We start from the raw sequence: 7,351 nt of genomic DNA, 5'->3' as shown, positions 1-7,351 counted from the left end.
CTTTGATCTAGAGGAAATTCATATGTATTGTGCGGTGAATTGCATTGAAACCCCTTATATTTCCAATTACACAAAGAAAACAAAACTAATAGAGGATGAAGAGAATACTAATGAAAGGGAAGAGACTTCCCAATATCCTCCTATTATTTCTTATGATGAATCTGTTGGGGAACGTTGCAGAAAATTAAAATTTTTCCTACGGTTTCACCAAGATCCATCTATGAGTTCATCTAAGCAACGAGTCTAGGGAGAGAGTTTGCATCTACATACCACTTGTAGATCGCGTGCGGAAGCTTGCAAGGTGATGATGTAGTCGTACTCGACGTGATCCAAATCACCGATGACCTGCGCCGAACGGACGGCACCTCCGCGTTCAACACACGTACGGAACAGCCACGTCTCCTCTTCTTGATCCAGCAAGGGAGGGAGGAGAGGTTGAGGGAGATGGCACCAGCAGCAGCACGACGGCGTGGTGTTGATGGAGCTGCAGTACTCCGGCAGAGCTTCGCTAAGCACTATGGAGGTGGATGAGGTGTTGGGGAGGGAGAAGGAGGCAACCAAAGGCCGAGACGTTCAGGTATGAAGTCCCTCCTCTCCCCCACTATATATAGGGGTGCCAAGGGGGGGTGGCCGGCCCTAGGAGATCCAATCTCCTAGGGGGTGCGGCGGCCAAGGGGGGTTTCCCTCCCCCCCAAGGCACCTAGGAGGTGCCTTACCCTCCTAGGACTCTTGCCCCCCCCTTGAACCCTAGGCGCATGGGCCTATGTGGGGCTGGTGCCCTTGGCCTATTAGGCCAAGGCGCACCCCCCACAGCCCATGTGGCCCCCCGGGACAGGTGGACCCACCCGGTGGACCCCCGGGACCCTTCCGGTGGTCCCGGTACAATACCGATAACCCCGAAACTTGTCCCGATGCCCGAAACAGGACTTCCCATATATAAATCTTTACCTCCGGACCATTCCGGAACTCCTCGTGACGTCCGGGATCTCATCCGGGACTCCGAACAACATTCGGGTTACTGCATATACATATCCCTATACCCCTAGCGTAACTGAACCTTAAGTGTGTAGACCCTACGGGTTCGGGAGACATGCAGACATGACCGAGACTCTCTCAGTCAATAACCATCAGCGGGATCTGGATACCCATGATGGCTCCCACATGCTCCTCGATGTTGTCATCGGATGAACCACTATGTCGAGGATTCGATCAAACCCTGTATGCAATTCCCTTTGTCAATCGGTACGTTACTTACCCGAGACTCGATCGTCGGTATCCCAATACCTTGTTCAGTCTCGTTACCGGCAAGTCACTTTACTCGTACCGTAATGCATGATCCCGTGTCCAACACCTTGGTCACATTGAGCTCATTATGATGATGCATTACCGAGTGGGCCCAGAGATACCTCTCCGTCATACGGAGTGACAAATCCCAGTCTCGATCCGTGTCAACCCAACAGCTACTTTCGGAGATACCTATAATGCACCTTTATAGTCACCCAGTTACGTTGTGACGTTTGATACACCCAAGGCACTCTTACGGTATCCGGGAGTTACACGATCTCATGGTCGAAGGAAGAGATACTTGACACTTGCAAAGCTCTAGCAAAACGAACTACACGATCTTTTATGCTATGCTTAGGATTGGGTCTTGTCCATCACATCATTCTCCTAATGATGTGATCCCGTTATCAATGACATCCAATGTCCATAGTCAGGAAACCATGACTATCTGTTGATCACAACGAGCTGGTCAACTAGAGGCTTACCAGGGACATTGTGTGGTCTAAGTATTCACACGTGTATTACGATTTCCGGATAATACAGTTATAGCATGAATAAAAGACAATTATCATGAACAATGAAATATAATAATACTTTTATTATTGCCTCTAGGGCATATTTCCAACAGTCTCCCACTTGCACTAGAGTCACCAATCTAGTTATATTGTGATGAATCGAACACCCATAGAGTTCTGGTGTTGATCATGTTTTGCACGCGAGAGAGGTTTAGTCAGCGGATCTGCGACATTCAGATCCGTGTGCACTTTGCAAATCTCTATGTCTCCATCTTGAACATTTTCACGGATGGAGTTGAAACGACGCTTGATGTGCCTGGTCTTCTTGTGAAACCTGGGCTCCTTTGCGAGGGCAATAGCTCCAGTGTTGTCACAGAAGAGTTTGATCGGCCCCGACGCATTGGGTATGACTCCTAGGTCGGTGATGAACTCCTTCACCCAAATCGCTTCATGTGCTGCCTCCGAGGCTGCCATGTACTCCGCTTCACACGTAGATCCCGCCACGACGCTCTGCTTGCAGCTGCACCAGCTTACTGCTCCACCATTCAACATATACACGTATCCGGTTTGTGACTTAGAGTCATCCGGATCTGAGTCGAAGCTAGCGTCGACGTAACCCTTTACGACGAGCTCTTCGTCTCCTCCATAAACGAGAAACATGTCCTTTGTCCTTTTTAGGTACTTCAGGATATTCTTGACCGCTGTCCAGTGTTCCTTGCCGGGATTACTTTGGTATCTTGCTACCAAACTTATGGCAAGGTTTACATCGGGTCTGGTACACAGCATGGCATACATGATAGATCCTATGGCTGAAGCATAGGGGAGGACACTCATCTCTTCTTTATCTTTTGCCGTGGTCGGTGACTGAGCTGAGCTCAGTCTCATACCTTGTAACATAGGCAAGAACCCCTTCTTGGACTGATCCATTCTGAATCTCTTCAAAATCTTATCAAGGTATGTACTTTGTGAAAGACCTATGAGGCGTCTCGATCTATCTCTATAGATCTTGATGCCTAATATATAAGCAGCTTCTCCAAGGTCCTTCATTGAAAAACACTTATTCAAGTAGGCCTTAATGTTGTCCAGAAATTCTATATTATTTCCCATCAGGAGTATGTCATCTACATATAATATGAGAAATGCTACAGAGCTCCCACTCACTTTCTTGTAAACGCAGGCTTCTCCATAAGTCTGCATAAACCCAAACGCTTTGATCATCTCATCAAAGCGAATGTTCCAACTCCGAGATGCTTGCACCAGTCCATAAATGGATCGCTGGAGCTTGCATACTTTGTTAGCGTTCTAAGGATCGACAAAACCTTCCGGCTGCATCATATACAGTTCTTCCTTAAGATGCCCGTTAAGGAATGCTGTTTTGACGTCCATCTGCCATATCTCATAATCATAGTATGCGGCAATTGCTAACATGATTCGGACGGACTTTAGCTTCGCTACGGGAGAGAATGTCTCGTCGTAGTCAATCCCTTGAACCTGTCGATAACCCTTAGCGACAAGTCGAGCTTTATAGATGGTAACATTACCATCCGCGTCCGTCTTCTTCTTAAAGATCCATTTGTTTTCTATCGCTCGCCGATCATCGGGCAAGTCTGTCAAAGTCCATACTTTGTTTTCATACATGGATTCTATCTCGGATTTCATGGCTTCAAGCCATTTGTTGGAATCCGGGCCCGCCATTGCTTCTTCATAGTTCGAAGGTTCATTGTTGTCTAACAACATGATTTCCAGGACAGGGTTGTCGTACCATTCTGGTGCGGAACGTGTCCTTGTGGACCTACGAAGTTCAGCAGTAACTTGATCCGAAGTACTTTGATCATTATCATGGTTTTCCTCTTCAGTTGGTGTGGGCATCACAGGAACGGTTTCCTGTGCTGCGTCACTATCCCGCTCAAGAGGTAGTACTTCATCGAGTTCTACTTTCCTCCCACTTACTTCTTTCGAGAGAAACTCTTTTTCCAGAAAGCATCCGTTCTTGGCAACAAAGATCTTGCCTTCGGATCTTAAGTAGAAGGTATACCCTATAGTTTCCTTAGGGTATCCTATGAATACGCATTTTTCCGACTTGGGTTCGAGCTTTTCAGTTTGAAGTTTCTTGACATAAGCTTCGCATCCCCAAACTTTTAGAAACGACAGCTTAGGTTTCTTTCCAAACCATAATTCATACGGTGTCGTCTCAACGGATTTAGACGGTGCCCTATTTAAAGTGAATGTAGCTGTCTCTAGAGCGTATCCCCAAAATGATAGCGGTAAATCGGTAAGAGACATCATAGACCGCACCATATCCAATAGAGTGCGATTACGACGTTCGGACACACCGTTTCGCTGAGGTGTTCCAGGCGGCGTGAGCTGTTAAACGATTCCACATTTCTTTAAGTGTGTACCAAATTCGTGACTTAAGTATTCTCCTCCACGATCTGATCGTAAGAATTTTATCTTTCGGTCACGTTGATTCTCCACCTCATTCTGAAATTCCTTGAACTTTTCAAAGGTCTCAGACTTGTGTTTCATTAAGTAGACATACCCATATCTACTCAAGTCATCTGTGAGGGTGAGAACATAACGATATCCTCCGCGAGCCTCAACGCTCATTGGACCGCATACATCGGTATGTATGATTTCCAACAAGTTGGTTGCTCGCTCCATTGTTCCGGAGAACGGAGTCTTGGTCATTTTGCCTAAGAGGCATGGTTCGCACGTGTCAAACGATTCATAATCAAGAGACTCTAAAAGTCCATCGGCATGGAGCTTCTTCATGCGCTTGACACCAATGTGACCAAGGCGGCAGTGCCACAAGTATGTGGGACTGTCGTTATCAACTTTAAATCTTTTGGCATCTACACTATGAACATGTGTAATATTACGCTCGAGATTCATTAAGAATAAACCATTGACCATTGGAGCATGACCATAAAACATATCTCTCATATAAATCGAACAACCATTATTCTCAGACTTAAATGAGTAGCCATCTCGTATTAAACGAGATCCAGATACAATGTTCATGCTCAAACTTGGCACTAAATAACAATTATTAAGGTTCAAAACTAATCCCGTAGGTAAATGTAGAGGCAGCGTGCCGACGGCGATCACATCGACTCTGGAACCATTCCCGACGCGCATCGTCACCTCGTCCTTCGCCAGTCTCCGTTTATTCCGCAGCTCCTGCTGTGAGTTACAAATATGAGCAACGGCACCGGTATCAAATACCCAGGAGTTACTACGAGTACTGGTAAGGTACACATCAATCACATGTATATCAAATATACCTTTGGTGTTGCCGGCCTTTTTATCCGCTAAGTATTTGGGGCAGTTCCGCTTCCAGTGACCCTTCCCCTTGCAATAAAAGCACTCAGTCTCAGGCTTGGGTCCATTCTTTGACTTCTTCCCGGTAACTGGCTTACCAGGCGCGGCAACATCTTTGCCGTCCTTCTTGAAGTTCTTCTTACCCTTGCCCTTCTTGAACTTAGTGGTCTTATTGACCATCAACACTTGATGTTCTTTCTTGATTTCAGCCTCTGCTGACTTCAGCATCGAGAACACTTCAGGAATGGTCTTTTCCATTCCCTGCATGTTGTAGTTCATCACAAAGCTCTTGTAGCTTGGTGGGAGCGACTGGAGGATTCTGTCAATGACCGCCTCATCTGGGAGGTTAATGTTCAGCTGGGTCATACGGTTGTGCAACCCAGACATCTTTAGGATGTGCTCACTGACAGAACTGTTTTCCTCCATCTTACAACTGTAGAACTTGTCAGAGACATCATATCTCTCGACCCAGGCATGAGCTTGAAAAACTAGTTTCAGCTCTTCGAACATCTCATATGCTCCGTGATGCTCAAAACGCTTTTGGAGCCCTGGTTCTAAGCTGTAAAGCATGCCGCACTGAACGAGGGAGTAATCATCAGCGCGAGACTGCCAAGCATTCATAATGTCTTGGTTCTCTGGGACGGGAGCGTCACCTAGCGGTCCTTCTAGGACATATTGTTTCCTGGCAGCTATGAGGATGATCCTCAGGTTCCGGACCCAGTCCGTATAGTTGCTGCCATCATCTTTCAGCTTGGTTTTCTCTAGGAACGCGTTGAAGTTCATGTTGACATTAGCGTTGGCCATTGATCTACAAGACATATTTGCAAAGGTTTTAGACTAAGTTCATGATAATAAAGTTCTAATCAAATTATGAACTCCCACTTAGATTAGACATCCCTTTAGTCATCTAAGTGTTACACGATCCGAGTCGACTAGCCCGTGTCCGATCATCACGTGAGACGGACTAGTCATCGTCGGTGAACATTTTCATGTTGATCGTATCTTCCATACGACTCGTGTTCGACCTTTCGGTCTCCGTGTTCCGAGGCCATGTCTGCACATGCTAGGCTCGTCAAGTTAACCCTAAGTGTTTTCGCTGTGTAAAATTGTCTTACACCCGTTGTATGTGAACGTAAGAATCCATCACACCCGATCATCACGTGGTGCTTAGAAACGACGAACTGTAGCAACGGTGCACAGTTAGGGGAGAACACTTCTTGAAATTTTTATAAGGGATCATCTTATTTACTACCGTCGTCCTAAGTAAACAAGATGCATAATACATAATAAACATCACATGCAATTATATAGTTGTGACATGATATGGCCAATATCATATAGCTCCATTGATCTTCATCTTCGGGGCTCCATGATCATCTTGTCACCGGCTTGACACCATGATCTCCATCATCATGATCTCCATCATCGTGTCTTCATGAAGTTGTCACGCCAACGACTACTTCTACTTCTATGACTAACGTTTAGCAATAAAGTAAAGTAGTTTACATGACGTAATTCAATGACACGCAGGTCATACAAAAAATAATGACAACTCCTATGGCTCTTGCCGGTTGTCATACTCATCGACATGCAAGTCGTGAATCCTATTACAAAGAACATGATCTCATACATCACAATTCATCATTCATCACAACTTCTGGCCATATCACATCACATGATCAATCGCTGCAAAAACAAGTTAGACGTCCTCTAATTGTTGTTGCATCTTTTACGTGGCTGCAATTGGGTTCTAGCAAGAACGTTTTCTTACCTACGAATCACCACAACGTGATTTTGTCAACTTCTATTTACCCTTCATAAGGGCCCTGTTCATCGATTCCGCTCCAACTAAGGTGGGAGAGACAGACACCCGCCAGCCACCTTATGCAACTTGTGCATGTCAGTCGGTGGAACCGGTCTCACGTAAGTGTACGTGTAAGGTTGGTCCGGGCCGCTTCATCCCACAATACCGTTGAGCAAGAAAAGACTAGTAGAGGCAAGTAAGATGACAAAATCCACGCCCACAACAAAGTTGTGTTCTACTCGTGCAAAGAGAACTACGCATAGACCTAGCTCATGATGCCACTGTTGGGGAACGTTGCAGAAAATTAAAATTTTTCCTACGGTTTCACCAAGATCCATCTATGAGTTCATCTAAGCAACGAGTCTAGGGAGAGAGTTTGCATCTACATACCACTTGTAGATCGCGAGCGGAAGCTTGCAAGGTGATG

The sequence above is a fragment of the Triticum dicoccoides genome, chromosome 3A (assembly GCF_002162155.2).
Source record: "Triticum dicoccoides isolate Atlit2015 ecotype Zavitan chromosome 3A, WEW_v2.0, whole genome shotgun sequence".
Classification (NCBI taxonomy): domain Eukaryota; kingdom Viridiplantae; phylum Streptophyta; class Magnoliopsida; order Poales; family Poaceae; genus Triticum; species Triticum dicoccoides.
This window is presented reverse-complemented; position numbering follows the sequence as displayed.